The 27,286-nt window shown below is 67.0% G+C and overlaps 1 protein-coding gene across 15 annotated transcripts in view; it reads left to right on the forward strand.

Moving 5' to 3' along the window:
* Positions 1 to 27,286, forward strand: part of RBFOX3 (RNA binding fox-1 homolog 3) — a 171,670-nt gene that overhangs the window by 56,188 nt on the left and 88,196 nt on the right. Inside the window, exon 1 of one of the 15 annotated variants that reach the window (XM_075441316.1) lies at positions 19,571 to 19,656. The exons of the other annotated variants lie outside the window; for them this stretch is intronic. The gene's annotated coding sequence lies outside the window, so the exon portion shown is untranslated. Of the gene's footprint in view, positions 1 to 19,570; positions 19,657 to 27,286 lie in introns of those variants that run through there. 15 annotated transcript variants of the gene reach the window in all.

Consider the following 27,286-nt stretch of genomic DNA (forward strand, 5'->3'; position numbering starts at 1 on the left):
GTGGGTGTCAGGAGGACGGGGCCAGACTCTTTCCAGTGGTGCCCAGCGACAGGACAAGGGGCAACGGGCACAAACTGAAGCCGAGGAAGCTCCAGCTGAAGATGAGGAAGAACTTCTTCCCTCTGAGGGTGACGGAGCCCTGGCCCAGGCTGCCCAGGGAGGCTGTGGAGTCTCCTTCTCTGGAGCTATTCCAGCCCCGCCTGGCCGCGGTGCTGTGCAGCCTGCTGTGGGTGACCCTGCTTGGGCAGGGGGTTGGGCTGGGTGACCTACAGAGGGCCCTGCCAACCCCTGCCATGCTGGGATTCTGTGATCCGGACCTGCCCTGGGTGTGGGATCCCGTCCGCTCCCCCTGCGGTGCCTCTGGCCTCGGCTGGGCTTCCTCCGGCCGTGGCCGCCGGCAGGGACTTTCTGATGGGCGCTGGTGTTGCTCTTTGACCAGAGCGCAGCGCCCGTCCCCCAGCATGGCAGGGGGACCGGCTACGGCAGGGGGTCCGGCTGCTGCCTCGCTCTGTTTGTGCAGCATCCCCCGCTTCGAAGCCCTGCGCCGGCGGGAGCTGCCGAGCATCTCCCCGGGCTGCTGGCAACGGCGCGCTGCAGGCAGCGCCCGCCCCCGCGCAGGCAGCGATGGAAGGCGCAGCCCGTAAACGCGGGGAGAGGGGGAGTGATGGAATGGAAGTGGGGCAGCGGTCTGAGGCGGGGGAGCGCGGGTGTGAAGCCCGAACCAGCCGAGCGGAGCTGGTGGGGCTGGTGCAGCTGCTGTGCTGCCTGCCTGCCTGCCTGCCTGCGCTCTGCCTGCGCTCTGCCTGCGCTCTGCCTGCGCGCTGCCTGCGCGCTGCCTGCGCGCTGCCTGCATGCTGACCGTGCCCTGCCTGCGCCCTGCCTTCATGCTGCCTGCCCGCTGCCTGCATGCCCCCCATGCGCTGCCTCCGGCCGTGGTGGGGAGATGCTGGCGGTCCAGCGGGGAGGAGGAAGCCGTTCTGGACTCGCGAGCGGAAGGCCTCCCTTCCCTTTTGTCTGTACCTTTTGTTCCCCTTTCTCTCCGAGCGCTTCGTTTCGCAGAAGCTGTCGTTTTACATAAACCTCGCAGTGAGGGACATCCGTTCCCACTGCCGGCGTCTCCGTCTCAAACACTGGTAACGCGCTGCTGAGCTGACGGCCCTGGCTGCCCAGGGAGGTTGTGGAGTCTCCTTCTCTGGAGATATTCAAGACCCACCTGGACAAGGTCCTCTACAACCTACTCTAGGTGACCCTGCTTCGGCAGGGGGTTGGACTAGATGACCCACAGAGGGCCCTTCCAACCCCTACCATTCTGTGATTCTGTGATTGACGCTCCCTGGCTGCACGGAGCGATGCTGCGGCGGTGAGGGGTATAAATACACGCGTCGAAACGACACGCAGCGCACGCTCCCCAGCTCGCTCTCCCCTGCTCCCTTGCTGCCCAGTTCACATTTACCCGCAGCCTCAGCGCGGGTGCGCACGGCCCTCCCGGCAGCACTGCGGTGCCTGCCCGGCGCAGGGGCTGCTGCCGTCGGGTCCCCGCGCCGGAGGGGTGAGTGGCTGCCCTGGCCCTGGCGATGCTGCGGCCCCGGGGTGACCCACACTCCTGGTGACTGGGCGGGAGGGGGCTGCTTGGCTGGGAAGTCTCTGCCTCAGATCCTGCTTCGGTGGCAATATGGGGACAGCGGGAGTTAAGCAACCCGACTACTTCCTTTTCAAGGGAAATTCTTTTCTTCTGGATGAAATTCAAATCCAACCCCAAATCTCTGTTTCTTTGCAAAGGAGAGGGAAGGAAATGCAAAATACGCTCCCCAGCCCCCCCAGTCTATCAGTCTTGCAGCTGATGAGCAGAACCATCCCTGCTCGTTCTGGGATTCCCTCCCTCCTCTTCGGGAAGAAGTCGGTGCCGTAGCTGCGTGCTGCCGGGCTGCGAGCACCGCGCCGTTGTTCCCCAGGATGAGACGTGGCTGCCCGGGGAGGCACCGCAATGCTGGAGCTGGAAGGTCCTGCGGTCCCTTACCCCCTCCCTGGGGCCACTGCGTTCTGTCTGCCCCCAGACGTGCCGCGGGGGCTCGGGGCCGCACATCGGGAAGGGCAATGGCGGTGGTGGGACCTCTGGGCACGGGGGCACGGGGAGATGGGGGCTGCGGAGCTGGGGGAGCAGTGACCGGGACGGCAGCGAGCCGCAGCCCAGCAGCCAGGGTTCCCTCGGCTCCCGGAGCAAACCGGGAGCGAAACTCCACGGGATGGGGGGCTCCGGGGGCTGCGCTTGCCGGGGCTGCGTCGCTCCGTCCGTCCTTCCCCGCAGCGGAGCGCGGCTGGCCCCGGCGTTCGTCGGCCGAGCGCCTGCCCCGTCATCTGTAACGCTGCGCCGGGAGGTTTCTGCTGCTCTTAGAGACAGGAACCTTGACATGGGAAATATGAGAGTTATTTTATGTAATGTAATACTGTTAAAATGGTTTTTAATTGAGTTCATTTCTGTAAGTTCAACGATAAATTTTTAAGCACCTCAACTTGGAGAGACAGGTCTGCGCTCGGCTCCTCCACTTCTCGCACGAGAGAAGCTCCAGGACCTGAAGTGCTTCTGGACGGTTGATGTCTCCATCCTCAGAAATCCTCCGGGATCTCTGCCCCTGGCTAAGGGGAAGCTTGGTGTGTGCATGGGGGGGGTGTCTGTCCCGCCAGCTCCCGTCCCCCCAGCTCTGCTGCCCGGGCCGGCGCTGCTGGGGGCTGCAGAGATGCTCTGGGCTGGGGCTCTGCAGACCTGAGCTTGGCCAGGGCTGCCAGCGGAGGGTTCGTGTTGGGGAAGGTGGACAGGGGCTGACGTGGGGCGTGCGCCCAGGGCTGCGGTGCATGGGGAGGCTGCGCTTGCAGCCGGGCACCTCGCCGTGGGAGGGCTGGGCTCTGCCGTGCCTCTGCGGTTCCTCCCAGCTGGGATGGATCAGCCTTTCCCAAGGACCCGTGGGTGAGCTGCCGCCTTCGCAGCCGGGAGCCAGGGAGGGCGAGGGCAGCGGCAGTGCAAGCTGCGATGCCATCTGCTGCCCTTGCTGCCGGGTCGGCACAGACCTCGCGTCCCCAAAGCGCTCCTTGCAGAGAGAAGCGCGCCCGGCTGGCGACGCTCCCGGGAGCCCGGGGCAGCTCCGAGGGGCTGGGGCTGGCAGCTGCCCAGGGCTTGTACATCCTCGGGGGGCTGTTGTGCTCACTGGTGCTCACCGTGGGCTCAGGGTAGTCCCCATGGCCAGGGGCTGGGGTTCCCTTTTGCCATGCTGGAGGCAGCCGTCCAGGTTTGGCCCGTGGTTCCGCTGTGCGGCTCAGCCTGGAGCTCCATGCTCGTCCCGAGGAGCGGTGACCGCTCATCCCGGAGCTGGGATGGGCGCGCGGCTGAGCTCTCCCCGGGCCGACGTACGGATGCTTGGGGAGGGCGCAGCCATAAAACCACAGCGGGCTGCGGCTGGGCAGGGGCTCGCCGAAGGAGCGGGTCCAGCTCTGCGTGCTGCGGGTGGCTGGCGCGGTGTTGGTCCGCTGGCTGGGGAATTCCTGGTTTCTGGTTTCCCGTGAAGGGCGGCCGCAGCAAGGCGAGCGCAGAACGCCGCGTGGTTGGAGACGGGGCCCCTTGGTCTGTGGCTGCGCTGCGCGCAGGGTCCACTTGGCTGTGCAGCCCCGGCGGTGCGGAAGGTCCAGGGGGGTGGGCTGGGAGGTGAGCCCCCGACCCGAGAACTGCTCCTGGCCGTCGCTACCCGCTCCCCTCCCGCTGCCGCGGCGGTGCACGGGCTGGCTGCCGGCTACGCGGCGGGCGGCTGCGCGTGGCCGTGCACGCCGGGTTTGCCCATCTGCTCTCGGTGGGGAAGGGGGAGTGGGGGGGGCTCAACCGGAGCATCGCCCTTGGCTCCGTCCCCTCGCCGGACCCGGCAGCGCGCAGGCGGTGCCTCTTGCCAGCGTTGCCAGTACCGGCTCCTTGGTTCTGTGCCCACTCTCCCGCCGGCACCGGCAGCTGCTGCTGCTGAGCCCGGCCAGGAGCAGCCCCGGTGCCAGCTGCTGCGGAGCCGCCTTCCCTCTTCCCCCGTTTATCCGGAGCCTTTTCCCCTCCTGCTCGCCTGCGATGCTGCAGGTTGGAGGGCCGGAGCGCGCAGGGTGGGGAGGGGGCAGCTGGGTCTCGGCAGGGCGGTGGGCTCCCGCTGGGAGCAGTGGAGGGAAGATGGTCTCTGCAGGCAAAGTTCGTGAACGTTCATCACTGGTGATGGGAAGTTTTTGTACGTGCTGATTAACTGCCTCCCTCTGATGTGACATGGCAAGATAAAATATGAGCCACTGCATTCTTTGACTTAAAACTTAATTAAAACTATATATCAAAAACGTAAGACCCTAGGCTTAATAAAACCTGATAAAATTATACTAATACACTTCAATTTCAATCCAAGGCTCCCTGATGGAAGAGCGTGAGAGGCTGAACACATAACTAGATTAGAAACACCTCCTATGCAATATTTATGGTGCTGTCCTGCTTGAGATGCATGGCCTCCGAGGAAGACTCTGGCACTGTGATGAAGAGGAGTTGTCAGCCCTGCTTACATGTAAATAGGAGAGAGGGCAGGATCGTGCGGGCGTGCTCCTGGCAGGGGAAGAGCGATGCTGGGGCTGCGCTGACCCTGCGCCCGAGCAGGGCAGAGGGTTTCTGCTCCCACCCCTGCTGCCGTGCCCTGGGGACGCCTCCGTACCCCGGCCCTGCCTGTGCCGCAGTCCCCGTCTGCGGCACCGCTGGCCTGGCAGCCGCTTGCCGGGGCGAAGGGGAGGCCGCCGGCTCTGGCTGGTCAGCGGCCGGCCGGTGGGCTCTGCTGCAGGCTCCTGCCTGCTGCCGTCGGCCGCTTGGCCGGTCCGGGGTGAGTTATGGAGTGAGACGCTGCCGGTTGGGTCAGGGGCTCGGAGCCAGAGCCCTGCCGTTAGGAGCGGAGCGGAGGAAACGAGCCTGTTGGTTCCCTGCGCGGGTCCCGGCGGGGAAGGTGGCGGTGGAGCTGCCGGGGGCTGATTGCGTGGTGGAGCTGCTCTCCGCTCCCTCCTCCCCAGGCCAAAATCCGCAGCAGTGCCCGGTCCCCGGGCAGGGTCCCTCCGGCGCAGCCCAGAGCATCTCCCCTGCTGTGTGGGCTGGCGCAGCCGTCCCCACTCTGGCCACACACCCCAAAAATCCCAATTTTGGGCAGAAATGTGCTCAGTTTGTGTCCGCCGAGGGGTTTGTGCCGGGGCAGGCAGCACCCGGTGCTGTTTGGAGGGGTTCGGGGTCACTGGCGGGGCTCGGTGCGGCGCAGCCGGCTGCCGTGCCACCTCGCCCCGGCGACGCAGGAGACGGCTCCGGCAGACGGCTAACGCGGGGCGGCAATCGCGGCGGAGACAGGGGGGTCAGAGCAGGGAGGCAGGACCCGTAAAGCGTCGCGGTCAGTGAGGCTCCGTCCGCAGAGGAGAAACCAGGCTCTGAGGACGGAGCCTTCGGAGGGGAGACGCGCAGCGATGCTTGCCGGCGGCAGGCGGCTGGCACGGCGCGGGGAGCAGGAGCTGAGCTGCTGCCGGAGCCGTTTTGAGGGCCGTGCCCGCTTTTTGAGGTGTTCGCACGTGGCCGGGAGCGACGCGCTCCTGGGGTCGCAGCCATCACAGCCGGTGTTTGGAGCAGGGCCGTTCCCGCTGCCGCCGGTTCCTTGGCCCTGGCCTGACCCCGGGCGCTGGGCACGGTGGGTGCGGGGCTGTTGGGGACCCCCTGCCCAGGCACGAGGGGAGCTGGCGGGCAGCAGCGTCGGCTCGGCCGGCCCCAAGATCGCCGTCCCCTCGCCGCCTCCGCAGATGCCTTGGGAGCTGGGAGGAAGGGCAGCGTGGGAGGAGGGGACGGTGCTGCCCGTCTCTGCCCACCTTGGCTCCCTCCTCGCCCCAGGTTTGCCCCCCGTGCCGCCCCTCTCCCCAGCCCCGCGCGGGGACGGGGGTGCAGGGTGCTCTGCGGAGCTGTATTTTCAGAGACTGCGGGGGATGTCATGTGTGTAAAATTAGCACTGCCTTGTTAGTCCTTTTCAGGCTAATTCGGAGTGAAATGCTTTAGCAGTGGTGGGCTGATTCTATCAGGAGAACAAGAACTAATTAAATTCACTCTGACCATCAAGCAGTAAATTATTTATACCCAGGCGGATGCGATATGATCTGTGGCATCCAGCCCCACTGAACCCGCGTCCTCCTTGGGTCGGGCCGAGGAGCAGGGGGGCAGCAGGAGGGCTGGGGGGGCAGAGCCAGGGCAGCCGGCAAAGGCAAACTTGTTTTCCCTGCTGGAAAAGCTGGAAGCAGGGTCGGGGTCTCCCCCGGCAGCCGCCCCCTTTCGCCTGCCTCGGGGAGCCGGCGTCAGACCGGTGCCATCGGCCTGGGAGATGGCAGGGTGGGTACTGGTGGGGAGATGTGGGAGCCCTCCTCCTTCTCCTCCTCCTCCTCCCGGGAGGAAGGCCAAGCACCATGCGGAGGTGAGGGCAGGTTTCTTGCCGCCGTGTCCTGGTCCCCACGCTGCCGTACCATCTCCACCACGGCCCTGCCCGCGTCTCTCCCAGGCCCAGCGCCGTGGGCAGGGCAGGCAGCTCAGCTCGGGGCAGATCCGAACTCCTCTCCTCTCCTTACGGATTCATTTTTTTGGCTCTCTGGCCCCGGTGTCGGATTAGATCGTTCTTGCGTCTCGGTGGTAACATGAGCTTTGACTGCTTAAAAGCTGCAGTTCACTCTAATTACTATTGAGCCGAGATCCCTCTCCTTCTCTTGAGGCGAAAGGCAAGAGTGAAAAATCGTTTGCTGGTCCTTCGGGGGGTTGTAAAGGATTCCAGCAGCCTGGGAAGCTGCTCTGGCTGGGACTGGGGAACACAGCGTGTTCAAAATCGCCTGGCAGTTGCTTCTGTTGGAGGGACACCGGGTACCGATGGCAGAGCAGCCCAGACCAAGCCTTGTGGGGCTGGTCCCTGCCTCCTCCGGGCAGGAGATCCCCGTCCCATCCCCGGGCAGGCGCAGCATCAGCGGGCTGGTGCAACTGGGAGAGCTCTGGGCAGCGCTGGCTGGACTGGGTTTGCTCCCACCCGTTGCTGCCCTGGTCCCCGGTCGGGCAGGGAGCAGCCGTGGGCACCCGGAGCCGCGTGTCCCCCGGGAGCTGCCCTGCTGCTCCACGACCGAGGGCTGGGAGGGGGACGGCTGCCCTGGAGAAGGCTTTGGGCTCTCGCTGCCTTTACCAGGGCGCTGCGGGGTAGAGCAGCTGTTGACCAGCCCGTGCCCGTGCGGGCCGAGCTGCCCCGCTCTGCGGCGCAGAGCTCTCCAGGGCTGCCCAGGACCTCTCCCAGGGCTTGCGCCTTGCTCACACGCAGCGCTCAGTCGCTGTGAACCGATGCTTTCCTCAACAAATTTATTTTTCCGTAATATTGGAGGTAAAGGTGCAGACCAAAGGCTCCGGCAGCATTCCGCGTCGCCAAGCCCCATCGCTGCGGCGAGCCGGCAGCGCGCTGCTCTGCTCCCCGGCTGCGCCCAACGGGGTTTGCGTTTGCACCGGCGATTAATCTCTGTAGCAGGGGAGGGAACTCCTATCAGGAACCGGGCTCGTAACTCTCGGCACACACATTTCCGAAGCCCTGCTGAACCATTAATCCTCCCGGCTCCCCGGGGTGGGGGGCACGGCGGGGGAAATGTCACCTTGCGGCAGGAGAGCTGCGAGAGGCAGCCAAGCCAGGCAGCTCCATCGTGGAGGTGGCTCCTGGTCTCCAGCTCACTCCGATGGACCGTGGGGCCTCACCATTGATTTGAAAAGGGAAAGGAAGAAAAAAAAAAAAGGCAACTGCTTAGCTGTGGGTTTGCTGCTGCTGAGAGGACAGATTTGCCTGCTGGCAGCTATCTGCCGTTAAATGGATGAGCTATTCGAGTGTGGGTTATGGATTTAGGATCAGCCTGACTGTGCTGGAGAAGACACACGGCGCTGAGCCCAGATGGATGTGTGGTCCGGGGAGGGGGCCCAGGGGGAGCCGACACGCTCTTGGCAGTACGGGCAGAAGGTGGGCTGGAGGAGCCGTCCCCGGGAGCGGATAACCTTGCAAAGGGCGAGCAGCTCCTCCAGCCCCCCGTCCGCCCGCGCGGGTGGCTTGGCCGGCTCCGCTCCTGGCTCGGCGCGGCGGGGGCACGCTGCAGCCCCCGCGAGCGGAGAGGCTGCAAGGGGAGTCGGGAACGTCCCTCTGCGTTTGGCGCAACTGGGTGCCAGGGACCGCGGGCTGCGCGGGCGGCAGCGCTGGAGCAGAGGGGCTTGGACGTGCCGGGTGATGGGGCGGGGGCTGCTTCGTCCTCGCGACGCCGCGGTGCCGCAGCACCACGTGCAGCCCCGCTGCGGCGGGCAAGGGCGAGCTCCCGGCGAGCTCCCAGCTTGCCCAGCGCCTGGCGAGCGTGTCGCAGCCTCGCAGCCCCTCAGCCGGTCGCTGCAGGCAGCTGGGCGCGGGAGCAGCTTGCCGGGGCGGCCAGCTGGTGCCACCACCGGGCAGCACCAGGAGAGGAGCCTCGCTTCTCCCGAATCCTTCAGAGCCTGGGAGCAGCTCCCAGGCTGCAAACATCCCTTTCCAGCCCCAAAGCTGCCAGGAACATCCCCGTGCTCCTGCGGGCAGCCGGCGCGCACGGCGCTGGCATCCCAGAGCGAGCCGGATGCGGCCCCGCTCCTGCTCCAGCCCCGCCAGCAAGGAGAGGGACCTGGTTTTGTGGTTTTGGCTCTCGAGGATCGCTTGTGCCCTGAGCAGCCGGGAGATGAAGCAGCAGGAAGGCGTCTCCCCGGTGTTGCTGCGAGCGGGGCGGGATGCTGCGTGCCCACAGCACGGGGATGCGCCCGCGGTCCCAGTGCCGCCGTCTCCGGTCTCCCCAGCCCGCCAGCGTGGCTGGGCGCGGGCAGCGGGAAGGGTGTGACCCCGCAGCGCTGGCACGGTTCGGGAAACGCGAGCATTTTAATTTTTTTATATTTTTATTTTCCATTTTTGACGTTGTTCCTCAACCCCTCTGTCGCGCTCCTTGTTAAGCCGTTAAATCACTCCATTTATTTAGCACGAGCATTGCTGAGAGCTCATTTTTATCTTGGTGAAAACCAGACTTGCTCATGGGCACATAATGAAATTGTATAAATATACCCTTAGTTGGGAATCTAATTTATTTTTCCTGTTCATTACGGGGTAGAAGGCCATTATGAGATGTATAACTTTTTTTTTCCTAGTGCTGGAATTGAAAGGCTGGTGCGGGCTCTTTTTATACTGATGATTTCGTCCTGATTCAATTTAAAGCTGGTTAGAGCTCAAATACTGCAGCATAATTGACAAAGATCGGTGTGGGCTGCCATGCTAATGTCCTGTCTGCGGCTCCGGCAGCAGCGGGGCTGGGAGCAGCGTCCGGCAGAGTCGTGGCGTGCCCGGGACGGGCGTGGGGACCAGGCCGAGCCCCCCGCGAGCATCCGTGGGCGTCCCCGCCGAGCGTGGGAGCGCGGAGCCCGGCTCGCCCCGTGGCCCCGGGGTCAGCAGGACGTGGGTCCGTCCATTTGTCCATCAGCGGGATTGATTTTTGACTGTATTGATATTGCTATAAAGTCGTGTTTATAGAGCTATAATTAAGCGGGGCCATTTAGCAGGCAGTGTTAAGTGCTGAGCAGATTTACGGCATGGTTCAGCCTTCTGCGGCGTTGTATTTCACCGTGAAGCACACCAGGTTTTTATGTGTTCTGCGCTTGTGTTCGTTTGACAGTGATTAGTGCAATGGGGGGTTCCGGGGTCGCCTTGCCAAGCTAAGGAAACAGCAATTACGGTCCCGCCGCAGTATCGACTTAATTGTGTCCATTTGGAAGCGACAGCAGCCCGGGAGCAGGGGAGCAGCTGGTGGGGCGCGCCCCGGCCCCCCGCGCCCGGCGCTGCCCGGAGGATGCTGCTCGCTGCTGGGGCTCCGCGGGGTCGGTGCCAAGTGGGGGGAGGGAGGGAGGGCATCGCCGGTGCGGGGCCGCGCTGGGCTCCTGCAGACGCTTGGCTGGAGCGAGGTCACCGCTGCCGGCGGGCTCAGGGCTCCCCGTGCCGGGGGCTGGCGAGGGAGAGCCCGCGGGAAGGGCAGCAGCAGCCCCGGGGGCTGGCGATGCTTCGCTGGCATCGCCTGGGGCCGGGGTATCTCCCCGCGTCCCAGCCTTGCTGGCTTCCATCGCGTGAGCCGCGCTCGCCGCGGGCTGGGGCCACGAGGCTGCCGCACGCCTGTGCCCTGCGCATGGGAGCTGCTTGGCGGGGGACGAGCAGAGCCGAGCGCCGCGGGCAGGCGGGAGAGGGGAGCGGGCGGATCGGGGGGCGAAAGAGCCACCGGTGGATTTGCGGCGGTGCGCTCGGAGCTGCCCTTGGCGCGCACTCGTCAGCCCTGCCTTTGAACACTCTCCCGCGACGGCTTTCCCGAGAGCTGGAGATTTACCGGCTCAGCCGCTCGCCGTCCCGCGAAGCCGCGGCGAGGTTTTGCAGAGCGGTGGGTGGAAACCCAGCGCGGGCTGCGAGAGAGCCTGCGGGAGCAGCAGGAATCTCCGAGCCCTGCTGCGGGCAGGTCCCGGCCCTGAGCAGGGCGTGGGAAGCGCCAGGGGGTGCCGGGGACCCTGACGGGCAGGAGCCCTGCCGCAGCCTGGGCCCGCGGAGGGCTGGCCGCCCTGCCGTCGTGGTTGAGCACCCTGCCCGCCTGGGAGCGGCCGGCGGGAAGCAGGGTGGGGACACGTGTCCTGCTGCGTGTCCCGCTGTGTGACACCACTCCCTCGCCTGCTGACCCCGAAGCAGCGGAGCGTCGCGCGAGGCTCCGGGCTGCTCTGCCGCAGGCGCAGCCACCCCAGCTCTCCTCACACGTGGCGATGGGGCTGGGGAAGGGCAGCCTGCCTTGCTCTTGCCCTTGCTGCGCGCATTTTCCCAACCCGCTGCAGGAATCAGATGGGCTTTTGCCGACTCAGAGGTGTCAAACGGCTCTAAACAGTCTTCACGCTGCAATATCTCCACCACAGCGTTTAATTGAGTGCCACAGAAATGCCTATAAATAAATGTAATATTCCTGTGCCAGTGCCCTCCCACGGCACCTCGGGGCTTGCAGGGGAGGCGAGGAGGGGCTGGCGCAGGCTGCGGCTCCTGCCCTCCCTCTCTGCTCCGGCCCTTTGCTTCTGCCCTTCCCCCAGCCTGGGGGCGAGCGGCTCCAGCCCTGAGTGGGTGCTCCCGACGCTGCCTGTCCTTGCCTGCACACTGCCTGTCCCCTGCCTGCGTGCTGCCTGTCCCCTGCTTGCACACTGCCTGTCCCCTGCCTGTCCCCTGCCTGCGCTGCCTGTCCCCTGCCTGTCCCCTGCCTGCGCTGCCTGTCCCCTGCCTGCACACTGCCTGTCCCCTGCCTGTCCCTGCCTGCGTGCTTGCCTGTCCCCTGCCTGCACGCTGCCTGTCCCCTGCCTGTCCCCTGCCTGTCCTCTGCCTGCCCCTCGGCGAGGCCATGGCCCCGGCTGCCACACCGGCCCCGTCCCTTCGACGCCCAGCGCCGCGTGCATTCCCCGGTGCCCCGGGAGCGCGCGCTGCTGAGCGGCGATGCCGTCGCGCTGGGATGCGGCCGCGGGAGCGGGAATGGGGGTGTTGGGATGGGGCTGGGAGGCTCCTCGTGGGCGTCCTGGCCACTCCTGTCACCCCCACGTGCCGCGTCCCCCGGCGCTGGGCCCTGCGCCCGGGAGGCAGCCGGTGACAGCGAGGAACAAATGCTGAGACTGGAGAAAATCCGAGAGCGGAGGGCAGGGTGCGGAGCGTTTCGCGGCTCTTTGTGCTGTTCCTGCGCCGTGTTTGTGTCCGGATTCTCCGGGGGTCAGAGGCTCGTGGACACCATGATGGACGGGTTCCCCGCCGGCTGCCTCCGGACCCCGGCGGGGCGGCTCGCAGCCCCGGCATTCCGGATGCCGGTGCCCGGCTGTATCTGCGGCGGCGGGTTCGGGGGGCTGCCGGCGAGCCCTGCGGCCTCCGGAGCAGCGCTGCGGAATTCCGTCCACGTTCCCTTCCCAGATCCCTTCCTAGAGAGAATAAACGAGTGTAGGGGAAGGGAGGGTGGGCAGCCGGGTGCTCGTGGGATGCCAGGCAGCCTGGCAAGGCCACCGTGGGCAGCGCTGGGTGCCCGGGTGTGGAGGTCGTGTTCCCCCCATGGCCCCCTCCCTGGCTGTGTCTGCGGGGCCGGGGCCGGAGCTGACTGCGTGCACGGGGCTGTCCCCGTTGGCACCCCCGGCTGGGCTGCTCCGTGCTCCCCAGCGGGCGCTGGGTGGGCTGCGGGGTCTGCAGGGTCCCCGGGACCCCCCTGTGCTGGGCAGCTGGCCGGACCCCTCCCCTGGTGAGGGAGCCTTGGGGCCTTGCTTGGGATCCTCAGCCAACTGTGGTCCATAAATAGGATCCTCAGCCCATCATCTGCCTGCCTCTTCAGGCTGATGAGCCTCTCTGGTGTTGCTATTTCAGATCCTAATTGCTTTAATCAGCTCGCCCTTTGCCGCAGCTCGGCCGCGCAGCCCCGGGCCCGAGAGCCCTCCTGCTGCCCCTCCGCCCGCACCCCCCGTGCTCTGCGGGCGCAGCTGCGGCCGCGGCACCCGCGGGGACCCGGCACCCCCGGCCACAGCACCCCGCGGCTCTGCGCCGGCATGGCGATCGCTGACGGGATGGTGCTCGGTGGCCGGCAGGCTGGCAGTGGGATGGTGTCGGGATGGCGCTGGGATGGCGTTGCAATGGCATTGGGATGGCGCTGGGATGGCATTGGGATGCTGCTGGGATGGCGCTGGGATGGCGCTGGGATGGCGTTGGGACGGCGCTGGGATGGCGCTGGGACAGCGCTGGGACAGCGCTGGGACGGCACTGGGACGGCGCTGCAATGGCGCTGGGATGGCTGCGGAGCTGAGCACGGGTCCCCTGGGCAGGGGGAGGACAAGGACTTGAACAAACGAGGAGACGAGGAGCTGCGGTGGGCTGAAGGAGGCTTTAATGAGCTGGGAATTCCCCACATCATCTCCTGTCGCTCCCTGCGCTTGCTTTTATCGCCATTAATTCCCTTCCACGGTCAGAATCACTCCTCCTCTCCGGCGGGACCAGGGGCCCACCCCGGTCCCGCTCCCCCTCCCCAGGGAACAGCCGGCCCCTGGGGAGGGGGATGCGCCCAGCCCGCGGCTGCACCTTCGCGCTTGCCTGGCAGCAGGTGGGCTGCGGCCAGCCCCGTCCCTGGCTCCAGCTCGGCCCCTCCGGACGGGGCCTCGGGGCGTTCCTCTGTCCCTGGCCGGCTGCGGGGGCTCGGGACGGAGCTTCCCGGGGCTGCGCTCGCAGCCGGCCTCGCCGGGATGGATCCGAGGGTGCCGGATGGAGATAGCGCGGCCCTTTCCCGGGCTGGGAGCCTTGCGGCAGGACAGGGTGGAAGGACGGACACCCACACGGTGGAAGGACGGACGCCCACGCGGTGGAAGGACAGACGCCCACGCGGTGGAAGGATGGACACCCACGTGGCTGTGCCAAGGAGGAGGAGGAGAATGCTGGTTGATCAGTGCCGAACGCCGCCTCCGCGGGGCAGGGGCGGAGGGGCAGGAGGTGGAAGACCCAAAGCTGCAGGGGACCCCCACTCGCCCTCGCCGCCCCTCGCCGGCTCTCCCAGGAGCGGTGCAGGCTCACGGTGCTCACCGGCACCGGTTCCCTTCCTCGCGCCGAGGCTTTGCGGCTGCTGGGCAGGATGGCCGCGTTCGCCCGTTGGCAGCGGAGGGGTGGGGGGCCCGGGGCGCCCAGCGCTGGCACGCGGGTCCGGGAGGAAATGAGCAGGAAGCTGCCTGCTGTGGCCGGCGATGCCGACTGACCCATCGGGGCTGGCGAGCGCCCCGCCGCAGCTCCTCCGCGCTTGCCAAGCCCGGTGGCGTGGAAGGCGTTGGCCAGGGGCCGGTGCCGGCACCCCAGGGACGAGTGCCAGCTCCCGGGGCCAGGCTGCCCCTCGCCTTCTGTCGCGCCGTGACTTGGCGTCTCCGGGGCGGCGCGTCCCACCTGCGGCCCCTCTGCCAGCGCCAAGCGAGCCCCTGCTCCTTGTCCCGCCCGGCTCGGGCTGCGCGGCCGCACCAGCCTCCACAGCTGGGACCCCCTCCCCTGCGCGCCGGGTCTGGGGCAGAGCGGTGTCCCCCGGACCTGGGTGCCCCCCTTGCCCGACGCGGTGCCCAGCGATGAGCCATGCAGGGGCTGGATGGCGACGCGTGGCAGTGGCCCCGGGGCCGCGTTGTCCCAGAGTACCCCTGGCTGAGCAGAAAACCCCGAGCCGCGGCTTGCGCGGCTCGCGGCGGGGTTCCCGGGGAGAGAGGACGTCTCCGCGTTTATTCAAGGGCATCCCTGCTCACTTAGATCCCGGCATGGGCTGAACAAATGGGCTGCTGAGATCAAAGCGGGTCTTTTTTTCCACTTTTTTTTTCTAAATAATTGAGAAGATGTGTTGGAGGGCGAGTGAAGAAGAGAAGGCTGCGAGAGGACCTAATAAATGCTTATAAATATCTGCAGGGTGGGGGTCAGGAGCACCGGGCCAGACTCTTTCCAGTGGTGCCCAGCGACAGGACAAGGGGCAACAGGCACAAACTGAAGCCGAGGAAGCTCCAGCTGAACCCGAGGAAGAACTTCTTCCCTCTGAGGGTGACGGAGCCCTGGCCCAGGCTGCCCAGGGAGGCTGTGGAGTCTCCTTCTCTGGAGCTATTCCAGCCCCGCCTGGCCGCGGTGCTGTGCAGCCTGCTGTGGGTGACCCTGCTTGGGCAGGGGGTTGGGCTGGGTGACCCACAGAGGGCCCTGCCAACCCCCACCATGCTGGGATCCTGTGATTCTGTGACTCTGTGGTGTGTTTGGTTTCCGTTCGCCTCATGGGGAGGAGAAGCTTCCGTTAAACCCACGCGAAGGCGTTGGCCTGCGTCGATGTAGAAGTGGGGAGTTCATCAGTGCTGGCTGGGGGGTGATGGCTGTTGGGGACCCCATTGGAGTGGGACTGCCCATCTGGTAGCTGCAGATGAGTGGCCGACGGCTGCTTCCCTGCAGCCTCGGCACCGGCTGGCACCGCGCCGGGGCCCCCCCAGCCATGCCCCATCCCTCGCAGGCAGCCGCGAGCCCTGGGATGGCTCCCGGGGGGCTGGGGGCCAGCCCTGACCCCTCACCGCAGCGTCGGCCCCTGCCATGCCGTGTGCTGGCGCTGGAGCCCACATGTGCCACGCTCCGTCCCGGGCTCCTCGGGGATCAATGGGGTCGTTGAGGCCGGCCCGGGGCTGCACACCGCGATTGATGGCAGAGTCGGCCGTGGCGTAGGGTTTATCGCAGCCAATAATCAACCGAGCGTGTGCGGCGGCGGCTGCCGGGCAGGGTCTGGTGCGGTGAGGGTCTGCCCTCGCCATCATCGTTAGCGATGGGGGTTGCTGTCCTGGGGACCCCTTGGTGGGGACCATGCTGGGATCCCCCGGGGTGCGAGGGGCTGCGGTGGGACCCTGCGGCTGCGCAGGGGCAGCCGTCCTGGGGCAGGCGGAAGGGGCCGAAGCGCTGCGCATTCGGGCAGCCAAACCAGGAGCCATGTCCGCGGAGGAGCAGCCGGAGCCGGCTGAAGGGTCTGGCTCTGCCCCAGCCTGCCGGGGTGGGTGCTGCCTCCGGTGGGGAACCCGCGGCCGGGCAGGCGTCGGGGCTGGGTGCGCCAGGCAGTTACCCGCTGCCGCTCTCCTCCGATGGGGCAATGCCGGTACCTCGCGGGGCATCCTCGCACCGCAGAGCCATGTCCCTGCCGTCCCTCTGGCCATCGCCCAGGCTTGTTGCTCTTCCCCCCACAGCCCTCGGCAGCGCCGGAGCCCGCGGGGACGGGAGGACGTGTGCGGCGAAGAGCCCGTGCGGCGCCGCGGAGGTGTGTGCCGTCGTGGCGTGCCCGTGCCGGCAGCAGGCACCGTGGGACCCGGCTCGGTGGGAGCCCCAGCTCTGCTGTGGGGCGTTGGGCTGCATTTTGGGGGTGCGGGGCGCAGCCAGCACCGGGGTGCAGCCGCGTCCCCCGGAGCCACCGCGGCGCAGGGGCTGAGCAGACCCAGGGTCTGCAGCGGCGTGGGCCTGGCCTCCTCCCGCTCGCTCTGTCACCGATCTGCTGTCAGCAGCCGATCCCTTTGCCACCAGCCCTTTGCCTGTTACGTGGTGTCACTCTGCTGTTTCCTGGCCTCTCGAATAGATTTTTATATAATCACTACAGTGCACTTGTAAAGAGCGATAGATCACGTTCATTGCTTTTCCTTGTGATTAATTTCCCATAATAGTCCTCTGTAACACCAAGGCAAAGAGAGGAGAGAGAAGAAAACCCCCACATTATCCACTTTGCGCGCAGAGTATAAATGAATTAGATTTAATTTTTGTTTAATTGTTTCCATAGCTCAGCCTCTGCTAAGTTTGCGGGATAATTTATTTTGCAGTCTTGGGGAAAAGAAGGGAGGAAAGTCTCTGCAGCCGAGTGCTCTGCCTGTGGACGGTGGTTAATTACAGCTGATAGCCTGAGCTGCTTGTAATTACCGGAGTCGCGGTGGGCTCCCCTTCGCACGCCCCAGGTCGATCGCGGTGCGGCCGCGCGCGGGCGAGCAGTGCGGGGTCCGAAGCCGCGGGTGAGCTGGGAAGGGGCGAGCTGGGGCCGTGGGACGTTCTCATGTGTCTTCACATCCAAACAGCGCGGGGCCCCTGGCCGAGGAGCTGCGTGGCGTGGGGGGCGGCTGGGCAGCAGCGGGACCCACGGCGTGGGCTGGGCCCTGCCCCGGAAGGCACGCGTGTGCCCGGCGCTGGCTCTGCTGGGGTGGCGGCAGTGGCTGTGACACTGCAGGACTCGGTGGCTGGGTGACCCGGCCAGCGCGGGCAGAGCCCGAGGAAGAACCGGGATGGAGGTGAGGAGTCGGGCTGTCCCGGCGTGGGGCTGCCGTGGGGCAGGGCTGGGTGCTTGGGGCTGCCGTGGGGCAGGACGAGGTGCTGGGGGCTGCCATGGGGCAGGATGGGGTTCTGGGGGCTGCCGTGGGGCAGGATGAGGTGCTGGGGTCTGCCGTGGGGCAGGGCTGGGCTCCCTTCCTGCTGCCCTGTGCTGTGAGCAGTGCTGATGGGGTGGAGGTGAGGGGCACGGTCCCATGGACGCCCTGGCCCCACGGACGCCCTGGCCCCATGGCTCTGCAGACCCTGGGGTAGGAGCGGGCCGGTGACTTGCCCCCTGGGGTGACAAGGAGCCAGGGCAAGGGGGGTTCACTCTGACCACTGAATTTTCTGGAGCAGCTCGTTAAGGGGGACATTCCGTGGGGAAGGTGCGAGGTCCCTGTGCCGGGCCCCAGCGGTGAGAGCTCTCCCGGCTCGGTGAGCTTCAAGCATCCCGCCGCGGCGCGCCCGGGTGGGAGAGTGGGACCAGGGGAGCAGCCGCAGGGCTGGCGCATGCGGGGAGCTGGCAGCATCGCTCCCGGCCCACGGGGAGCTGCTCGCGGGGGGTCTGCTCTCTGCGCCGCTCTGCGGGGTCCGAGCCGGTGCTCTCCTCTCCGCACGCGGGGTCGCGGCTTCCCGGGAATCACGTCCTGCCTCCCCCGCCAGCCTGGTGCCGGTGCCTGGGCAGGGGCCGTGCTGGCAGCGGGAGAGGAGGCTCTGGGCATTGCTGCCCAGCATCGTCCCCCCCGCCGCTGGACCCCCGTCCTGTCCCGTCCGACCGCGGCGGGAGCGTGGGAAGAGCAGCGGGGACGGAGCCACCGCACGTCCTCCTGGCCCAGCTCGCCCATTAATCACCGGCCGCGGGGCATCGCGCCCCTGCTTAAAATGCGCTGGCGGTGCCGAGGTGAGAGCAGGAGCTCGAGAGAGCCGCTGCTAATCTGCGCCCTCGGAGACGGGCTACCTTCGGCCTGTTAATCAGTTGCAGTAATTACAATCCCAACTTTACATGTGGAATGTTAATGAAAGGACGGGGCGCAGGGACCTGCAGCCTGGCAGCGAGCGGATGCCTGGCAGCGAGGGTCAGGCTGGGCTGGAGGCTGCGGGGGGCAACGCTGCACCCCCGGGCTCATCTGCTGCTCCCCACGGCTGGGGAAGGTGCTGAGCCCTGGTGATGCCGGGCAGGGGACCAGTGGCGATGCCGGGCAGGGGACCGGTGGCAATGCTGGGCGGGGGACTGGAGGTGATGCCGGGCAGGGGACCAGTGGCGATGCCGGGCAGGGGACCAGTGGCGATGCCGGGCAGGGGACCGGCTGGCTGCGGTTGCCGCAGCTCGCAGTGCCGGTGCTGTGTGCTTCGTGGACATTGGCTGCTGGGGTTTCTGCTCCGGTGGCTGCTGGGGTTTCTGCTCCGGGCCTGCTGCTCGCCGCTGCGATGCCGTTGCTGGTGTGGATGCAGGATCTGGTGGGGAATCGGGATATGGCAGCCAGAGCTCCCCTGCCCTCGGCCAGCTCTGGGGACGGGGCTCAGCATTTTCCTTCCCGCACTGCCGTGCTTAGAGGAGCTTCCATGTGACCGACACCGAGCCGCCATTGTCCCTTCCCCATCCCTGAGGGCTACGTGGCGTGCTGTCAGGCTGCGGCCCCTCCGGCTCTGCTGCGTCGGAGCCCTTGGCTGTGCTCGCCGGGGCTTCGGGGGGCTTCGGGGGGCTTCAGCGAGGCCCCGAGAGCAGACCCCAGGCTGAGCCCCGCTGAGCCCAGCGGCGGTGGATGTGCTCGCTCATCCCTGCAGCCCGCCCAGGCCACGTTGGGTGCAAGTGTTTGCGGAGGAGGAATGGCGGGGAGAGCCTCGCCGGGAGCTGGCGGAGGTGGGGATCAGCTCCTGCTGCGGCCGGGGGAGTCATTAAAACCCCGGTCAGCGGCCGCCGAGAGCGCGCTGAGCGATCTGCCGGGCGCTGGTGCCCTGGATTACTGCTGCCAGCAGCTGAAGGAGAGCGGAGCAGAGGCGTGAGCTGAGAGGAATGACAAAGAGGGGAAGGCGAGGAAGAAGCCCTGGAGGAGGAGGAGGAGGAGGGGGAAGGGGGAGGCTGGATCTGTGCAGCAGGCAGCGCGGGGTGCTCAGCAGTGATGCTTTGCTGTCCCGGCATCTGCCCGGTCCCCGCTCCCCACGCAGGCTGCGGGGTCCCGGTGCGTGTCCTGCTGGCCCCGCGTACCCCGACCCCTGGCAGCCCCCTCCCCTGGGTGCAGCCCCGCTGGGCTCCTTTCTTGGGTCGCTTTTGTTTCCCCCCGGAGAGGGGGAGTTGCCGGCTCCCCCCGAGCTCCGGCTGTCGCTTTCCCATGGGGTCGCAGCCAGGTTCACTGAAGCTCTTCTGTCTCTTCGGCCACGCTGGCCGTAAATCTGGGGCTTGTCTGGCCGGGCCCTGGGCTGTTGCCAGTCTTCAGATGATCCGGCTTCTCAAAATGAGGAATGCCTCTCGTGGCATTTCTAACTCCCTCCCATCACCGGCGGCGTTGGAAAGGGCAGGGGGGAGGACGTGTGCGCTGCGGCAGCCGGTTCCAAAGGCACCACCGGGAGCCGCGCGTCCGCGTGGCGGCCGGGAAGGCCGGCGAGGTGCGGAGCTCTGCGCGGTGCCGGCACCGGAGCTTGGGTGGGTCTGGGGGGTGCTGTCGTCCCGCTCGCCCGTCCCGGAGCCTTCGCCGCTGAGGAGCCTCGGCAGCATGAGCACCGCTCCGAGGTAAGAGCAGCAGGGGCTGGTGCTTTGCGGAGCAGAGCCGGGCGCTGTGCCGGGCAGGCTGGCCTCCCCCTGCCACGGCAGAGCCGGGCACCGGACCTGGCGACGCGCCCACGGTGTGCCGGCGCAGCCGACGCGCTGCGCTGGGGCCGCAGCGGGCAGGCGAACCCAAAATGCTGCTGCAGCTCTTGGAGGAGCAGGGCTGGTGGTCGGTGTTGCTCTGGGAGGAGCCGCGTCCGGTGTTTGCTCTCCAGGTTTGGGATCAAGGACGATCCTTGCTGGCCCGGAGCAGCAGGGCTGCAGCCCTGTCCCTGGCTGCTGCAGGCACAGGATGGAGCGTGAGCGTGGCTGGAGCTGCTGGGTGCCGGGGCTGAGCGTGGCAGCCGTCCCGTGGGGTGGCCAGGGGTCGGGAGCCCACCCCGAGCTGGAGAGAGGGATTCCTCCGTGCCCTGGCACCCAGCCCCGCGGGGTTTCCAGCAGCTGGTCACGGGGTGGCTGCTTTAAAACATGGCCAGTGAGCAGCCAGTGGCGAGGCACGGGGTTAAAGATCCTTAAGGAGAGGAGGAGCAGGTCGGTGTGGATCAACGCACCCGGGGTAGCCGGGTGTCACCTAGCGAGACCACTGTGTGTGTGCGCAGGCAGGGGCAGGGCAGGGCTGCGGGCAGGGCTCTGCGGGTGGGCAGGCTGCCGGAACCGGGAAGGGTTGCGGGGACCTTGCGCAGCTCGTCAGGCTGCAGGCTGACCCGGGATGCGGCGGGATGCCGGGCTGACTCGGGGTGCCATGGGATGTGGGGCTGCAGGCTGACCTGGGATGCGGCGGGATGCCGGGCTGACCCGGGGTGCCATGGGATGCCGGGCTGCAGGCTGACCTGGGATGCGGCGGGATGCCGGGCTGCAGGCTGACCTGCGAAGCCAGGCTGTGGGCCGAGCTGCCTCTGTTGCAGAGGGCGGTGCTGGCAGAGCTCGGGTCCTGCTGCCTCTCCCTGCCAGGACAGTGGCGCGGTGCGGTCCCAGCCCTTGGCGTGGGGACAAGGGCCCGGGGGTCTGTGCGGGAGGGGTGAAGCCGTGGGCTTGCCGGGGGGCTGGCTCAGGTCCTTGCTGCCCGTTTGGTGTCTCACCAGCCTCAGGTGTGGTCTCTCCCTCTTCCTTCTCCTCGCCGCGCTGGGCGGGCAGTGCCACAGGCAGCGAAGCAGGGCAGTGCTGCCCACAGCTCTCCTGGGGTGATGCCTGTCCACAGCCTGGCGGAGGCAGGACAGATCTCCTCTGTCTGGCATCTTGGACCCCCTCTGCATTGGCGTTTTGGCCCTGTGGTTGCTTCCACCCTGCGGCAGGGGCCCTGGCACCGCTGCGCTGGCCTGCGTCTCTCTGGGTGGCTGTGGCACCACGTGTGCCCGCTCGCCGTGGGCTGCGGAGCCCCGGGGCAGCCCCTGCTCCCAGCACCAGGGGTGATGCTGCTGGCTGGCCCCCAGCTCTGCTCCGCTCTCCTGCGCGCGGTCTGGAGCTGGAGACCTTAAGAGGGCGGGAACGCCAGATTTGTCTTTTCCGGTTCATCCAGCGCTTGGCTTCAAACAGCCGCAGCCGGTGAGCTGCCCAGTGCCCAGCAGCCCGTGGTGCCTGGAGAGCTCGGCATGTGGGCGGCTGCTGTGCCGTCACGCTGGGCAGAGCCGCGCTGGTTGATCCCTGCGGGCCTCGTGGAACAGTGTCCTCCCTTCTCACAGAATCCCAGAATCCCAGCATGGTGGGGGTTGGCAGGGACCTCTGGGGACCCCCCAGCCCAACCCCCTGCCCAAGCAGGGTCACCCACAGCAGGCTGCACAGCACCGCGTCCAGGCGGGTCTGGAATATCTCCAGAGAAGGAGACTCCACAGCCTCCCTGGGCAGCCTGGGCCAGGGCTCCGTCACCCTCAGAGGGAAGAAGTTCTTCCTCGGGTTCAGCTGGAACTTCCTCGGCTTCAGTTTGTGCCCGTTGCCCCTTGTCCTGTCGCTGGGCACCACTGGAAAGAGTCTGGCCCCGTCCTCCTGACCCCCACCCTGCAGATATTTAGAGGCATTTCTAAGGTCCCCTCGCAGCCTTCTCTTCTCCAGGCTGAACAAGCCCAGCTCCCTCAGCCCTTCCTCGTAGGAGAGATGCTCCAGTCCCCTCATCATCCTCATAGCCCTCTGCTGGACTAGAGCTCCTCAGCTCTGCTCCAGGGTCTCTCCCGCACTCCTGCTCCAGTACTGCTGTGCAGCCGCAGTTCGGCCGCACGGGAGGCGGCTCGTGGAGGTCGTAGCACTGGTCCCAGCGCGTCTGTCGATGTGGATCCCATTTTGGGATACCTCCATCCCGCTGTGCTGGGAAGCACTGGCGTTCTTCCGCTCCGCTCCCTCCTCCTGCCAAGGCACCCGCTGGGTCGCCGGCTGCAACACTGCGAGGCTTCCCCCCGGCTTCCTCCGGCTGCGTCGCGGGGCTCCGGCGCTGTGGCGCGTCGGACCGGCACCCCGCGGTCCCCGGTGACGCTGGTGGGCTGGCGCCGTGGGGTGGCCGGGGCAGGACCCGAGGGCACCGGCAGCGTTACGCGGCGGAGCGCGGCCCTGCGTCCTGGGCTGTCCCTTGCTGCAGCCGCGCAGCTGCTCTCCGTGCAGTTAGAGCTCTCCCATCTCATTCGTTTTAGGGATTAATTAATGTGCTTCTCTTCCCTCCCTCCCTCTCCCCCGTTACGTACAGCTGCACGTGGATTTTAGGGTCGTGCTTGTTTACATCCGTTATCTTTACATTCATGGGCGTTTGTTTTAGAAAAAACAGCAGAAATCCCGTGAAAACCAATGTTCTCCGTGTCCCGCACCCGCCGCCGCTGCACTGTCGGGGTGGTGGCTCCCGGGCGGCCGGGGGGGTTCTGTGGGCTTCGAGGCCCCGGTCCAGCGCCCCGGCAGCGGCGGCAGCGCCTGCTGAGCGCCGGATCAGCCGCGTGCATTCGCCGGGCACAAAGCCCCATGCCGGAGTGGGGCTGCTGCCACGACCTGCCTCTGCCGGGGCAGCCAGCGCCGCCGTTCGCGTGCGTCCGGAGCTCGGGTGGGGGACAGCGTTGAAGAAGAAGAAAGGGAAAGGGGAGGGAGGAAGGATAATTATTTTTTCAGATGGTTCTCAGCCGCTGGATGCCTTTCAAGTTCCCGGCGTGTTCCGGCGGGTCAGGCCGGGCAGAGCCCAGCCCCGTGTGGCGCGATGCCGGCCGCCCTTCTCGGCGTGTCGGTCTCGGTTGTTGGCCGGGGTACAGAGACCCCGAACCTCAGCTCTCTGTGCGGCTGGTGGGAGAAACCAGCACAGCTGCCTGGGCGCGCGCAGTTAACTGGTTAATACATCTTCAGAGCAAATAACGCAGCCTGCGGGTGAATCGCTGCACCAACCTCATTACTGTTGTGCATTTAGCAGCTTGGAGGAAGATAATACCTTTCAGGTTTGACCCAATTTTAGTTTTTGTTGTCATAACCATGGAAAATCGACCTTCAGAGACCCTCAGCAGTGAGCCTGAATAGGAAGTGATTTACAGCAGAAGTGCTGTGCGGAATACTTAATGCGCTTGGGCAGAAAAACAGGCTGCGACCGTCGCCTCGGCATCCCTGTCCCCTGCTGCCCGTGCTGCCCGCCCGCGCGTGGTCCGTGTGACGGGGCCCGCGCAGCGCTGGGCTCCCTCCCCGCGGGGCTGCGGGCGCTGCCGGAGCGGGGCTGGCGTGGGCACCCGCTTCCCGGGGTGCGGCGAGCTGCTGGCCGTGGCGATGAGGGATGCTGGGGGCTGTCACTGCGGCCCGTGCCGGAGGGGCAGGGTGCCTCTGCGGAGCAGTGCCCAGCTCGGTGGGAGCCGTGCCCCGGCGCTGGGGCTCCCAGGGCTGCCCTGGGGTGGGGACAGGCGCCCGTATCCCGGCCTCGGCCCCTCTCCTGCCGCCGGAGGTGGTGAAGCATCCCGGCACTGCTGCGGAGCACCGGGGGACGGGTACGAAGGCAGAGGGTGATGTTCCCAACCACAACGCTGAAAATGGAATGGCAGGAGGACGGCAGGGCTGTGGAGCCGGGGGGGTCGAGCCCGGCAGGCTGCCTTCCCAGCTGGCAGGGGGGCCCAGGGCGGCCGATGGATCCCCTTGGTCCCCCACCCCACAGCTCCTGCGGCACTTTTTGGGACTGTTTTCTCCATCCCTTTGTTCAAGATGGTTGCTCCTTCGCTGTGTTGCCTGTCTTTCGCGTCTTCCCCGGCTCTTCTATCTAACAGCAACGCAGCTTTCGCGTGGCGGGGCTCTTCCCGAGCTACGGCTGCGATAACTCCCTGCTCCCTGGCCCTGAGCTCGGGAAACGCAAACGCTTCGAGCGGGACGCATCCTGCTCCCCAAGCGCCACGAGTTGCCTCCCCGCTTCGCTCCTTGATGAGCACATTCCTTGCGGCTCACGCGGCCCGTGCCTGCTTGCAGCCTGTGCAGGGCTTCCCTGCACAGCAGTGCACCCCGTGAGCCCTGTGCACCCCACAAGCAACGTGCCCCGCGAGCAGCGTGTGCCCCGTGAGCAGCGTGTGCCCCGTGAGCAGCGTGCGCCCCATGAGCAGCGTGCCCCATGAGCAGCATGTGCCCTGTGACCACTGTGCACCCCACAAGCATCATGCACCCCGTGAGCAGTGTGTGCATCCCATGAGCAGCGTGTGCCCCATGAGCAGCGTGCGCCCCGTGAGCACCCCTCAGCGCGTGGCCTCGCCGCTGGACTGCTGCAGCCTGACCCACGGCCTGGCCTCGCCGGATTTCCCTCTCGCCGCCGTTTGTGGGTGCTGGGAGCTGCCAGCCCGGTGCTTTCTTGCGCCTGCCCTTCGCCCGCCCGGTTGCGCCGTGGGAGGTGGCGGGACACGGCGCCAGCAGCGTTCCCACGGGTGAGATGTCACCCGCGCCTGGCGGGGGTGGTTCCCGTCCCTTCGGGTTTGCCTGCAGCAGGCAGCGCCGTTCCCAGCCCCGGCAGCGGGGCTGCGTGGGACCTTCCTCTGGCGCAGACGGGGAGGAGGGTGGCGGGGAGGTGACGAGCCTTCCTCCCCTTTCCCCGAGGCAGCTGCGAGCACGGCTCTGCCGCCCAAGCCTGGCTCCGCGCTGCTGCTGCTGCTGCGCGTGGGTGGCCCCGTGGCTGAGAGCGGGGCGCAGGGCGCGGGGGATGCCCACGGGGCGCTGGCTGCAGCCCCCTGCGCCGGGGTCGGGGGCAGGAGCGGGGTCCTGCGGCCGGGGCCGGTGCTGCCGCGGGGATGCTGCAGCAGGGGTGTGCTCGTCTCCCTCCTCTCCCCAGTGCCCTGCTGGAGCGGGGGCACGGAGCGGGCACCCAATATTAGATTGCTTTAGTTCTGCTGTTTTGCAGCTGAAGGTGAAGCTGCTCCCTCAGCGCAAGAGCTGAAACTCTTTAGCCTTCCTCTGTGTCACCTGCATGGCCGTGGATACCTCCGGGTGTGACGTAAGTGAGACTCGGGGAGAAGACAGCTTCTGCTCCGCATCCAAATCCCGTTACCAGGCGCCGTCTTCTGCGGCGCGATAGCAGGCTGGGCGCAGAGAAGTGGGATCAGCTCCTGATCGGGGCTGGGGCCGGAGCTGCGTCTCGGGCAGCGCAGGCTCGCGGTGCTGCTTCAGTGCCTCTTCTGCTGAGAGAGAATTCCGTCCTCCCCCTCCCCTGTGGCCAAGGGAGCAGCCACTGCAGGGGTTCGCCCCCGCAGCCCCCCGCCGTCCCCCCAGCGCTGCCCCGCCGAGGGGGGTGTCTCTGTCCCCCCACGGCTGGGGCAAGGGGGATGTCTCCGTCCCCCCACGGCCGGGGTGAAGCCCGACAAACGGCGCGGGGCCGGGGCTGAGCATCGCCCCGGGAGCGTGGGGGCTGCAGCGGGGGCTCAGTCTCCTGAAAATGGGTGGGCGCAGCGGGGTCCTCCCCCCGTCGCAGCCGCAGCCTCTGGGTCGGGCTGGCGATGCGGACGCTGCGGGCAGCTGCCGGCATCTCTCCGTCTGCTCCCCGGGGTGCTGCCGGCTTTGATAAAATCTCTGAGCCGTCTGGGGCTTGGCCGGTAGATGGAATCGCGGTGGTTTATGGCGCAGTAAAAGCCGGCTGGCTCCTGGGGGGGATGCCCCGTGGGGCTCGGTGATGGGCTGGGGGCTGCCGGGGGACGGCGCGGGAGCAGAGCTGGCTGCCAGTGGGCAGGGGCTGCTGCCAGGCCCCCGTCAGTCCCCCACCGCCGCTGGGGACCACGCCAGCCCTGTCCTCCCGCACAGGTGGGTTTGCTTTTGGAAACAGAAGGTGCTGAAAAAATCCTGCTGTGTCCAACTCGTTTTAGGGACGCTGTTGGATTTTCCCCATGTTTATCGCGTCCTGCGCTCGCTGCGCGTGCAGGGGGGGTTCGGTCTTGGGGGAAGCCCGCGGTGCGAGCGTGGAAGCCGCAGCCGAGCGAGCTGGTGGGGCTGAGCGGAGGGGAGACGTGTGCCTGATTAAAAAGCCCCTCCGGAGCCGGGACGGCCGAATCCCCGCTGAGCCCCCCGGCTCCACGCGGATCCCGGTGACACACAGACAGCCCAGGGCGGAGGACGGCAAGGGGGCTCCTGCGCCGGGGGATGGGGCTGCGGCAGACCGACGTGACAGCGGGCCGGGATGGAGGGGCTGGGGAGCGTGAAGTCGTGCTGAGCTGTGCTCTAGCTCTGCGTGCTAATCAGGAGCAGAGCCTAATGAGCAGGACTAATGAGGCGGAAGGGGAATTCCAGCAAGTTTGGGGAGGCTGGGGAGTTCCTGTGGTGTTCATGGTTGCTCTGGGGGTTTTCTGCGGTCTCTCCCCGAAAGCGGTGATGGGTGCCGTCGCGGGGATGGTGCCCGCTCCCGGCAGCGTGCTTGGCGTGCCTGGGTTCCGCGGCAGAGCCTGACGGCTGCACCCCAGAGCCGGGCGACTGCAGGCGCCGATCCCAGTGTGTCGGCTCGCTTGCCGCTTCCCCAGGGCTGCTGTGCTCCTGCACCGCTGGGAAGCATTCTCCCCATCCGGCACTGCGCTGCTTCGCTGCTGGGGGTGCTGCTGGGACGGGTGCTGGGGATGCTGCTGGGACGGGTGCTGGGGTTGCTGATGGGATGGGTGCTGGGGATGCTGGTGGGACGGGTGCTGGGGATGCTGCTGAGACAGGTGCTGGGGGAAGCTGGTGGCTTCACATGGCCCTGGCCAGCAGCCTCCCCCGGCGATGGCTGCAGAGCCGTCCCAGCACCCTTTCCGCTTCCCTCTTGGTTTTGGCTGGTTCGAAGGCGGGAGGGCGATTCGTGAGCCACAGCACTGCGGGCATTTCTTTTTTGCTTTCCTCTTCTCCTTGCTTTTTTAATGAGCCAACCTTGGAGGACCTTGAGAGACGCTCCCGCAGCTTTGCTGTGACTTATCTCCCGGCCTCTGCCCCTTATTCCGCCGAGGGGATAAATCTCGGCTCGCGGCACGCAGCTGGTGTGCTGAGCCCGTCCCGCCGCGCGGTGCAGGCGTCGTAACTCACGGTGGGCTGGGGGCTGCCGGGCCGAGGTCGCAGGGTGGACGTTGCCGCTTGGTGCCATGATGGATGGGCTGCCTGAGGGGACGAGGGAGAAAACTCCCATTACAGTGGGGGACAAGCTGTTAAATTATCTCCTGTTCTACCTGGG

The sequence above is a fragment of the Opisthocomus hoazin genome, chromosome 21 (assembly GCF_030867145.1).
Source record: "Opisthocomus hoazin isolate bOpiHoa1 chromosome 21, bOpiHoa1.hap1, whole genome shotgun sequence".
Taxonomy (NCBI): Eukaryota; Metazoa; Chordata; class Aves; order Opisthocomiformes; family Opisthocomidae; genus Opisthocomus; species Opisthocomus hoazin.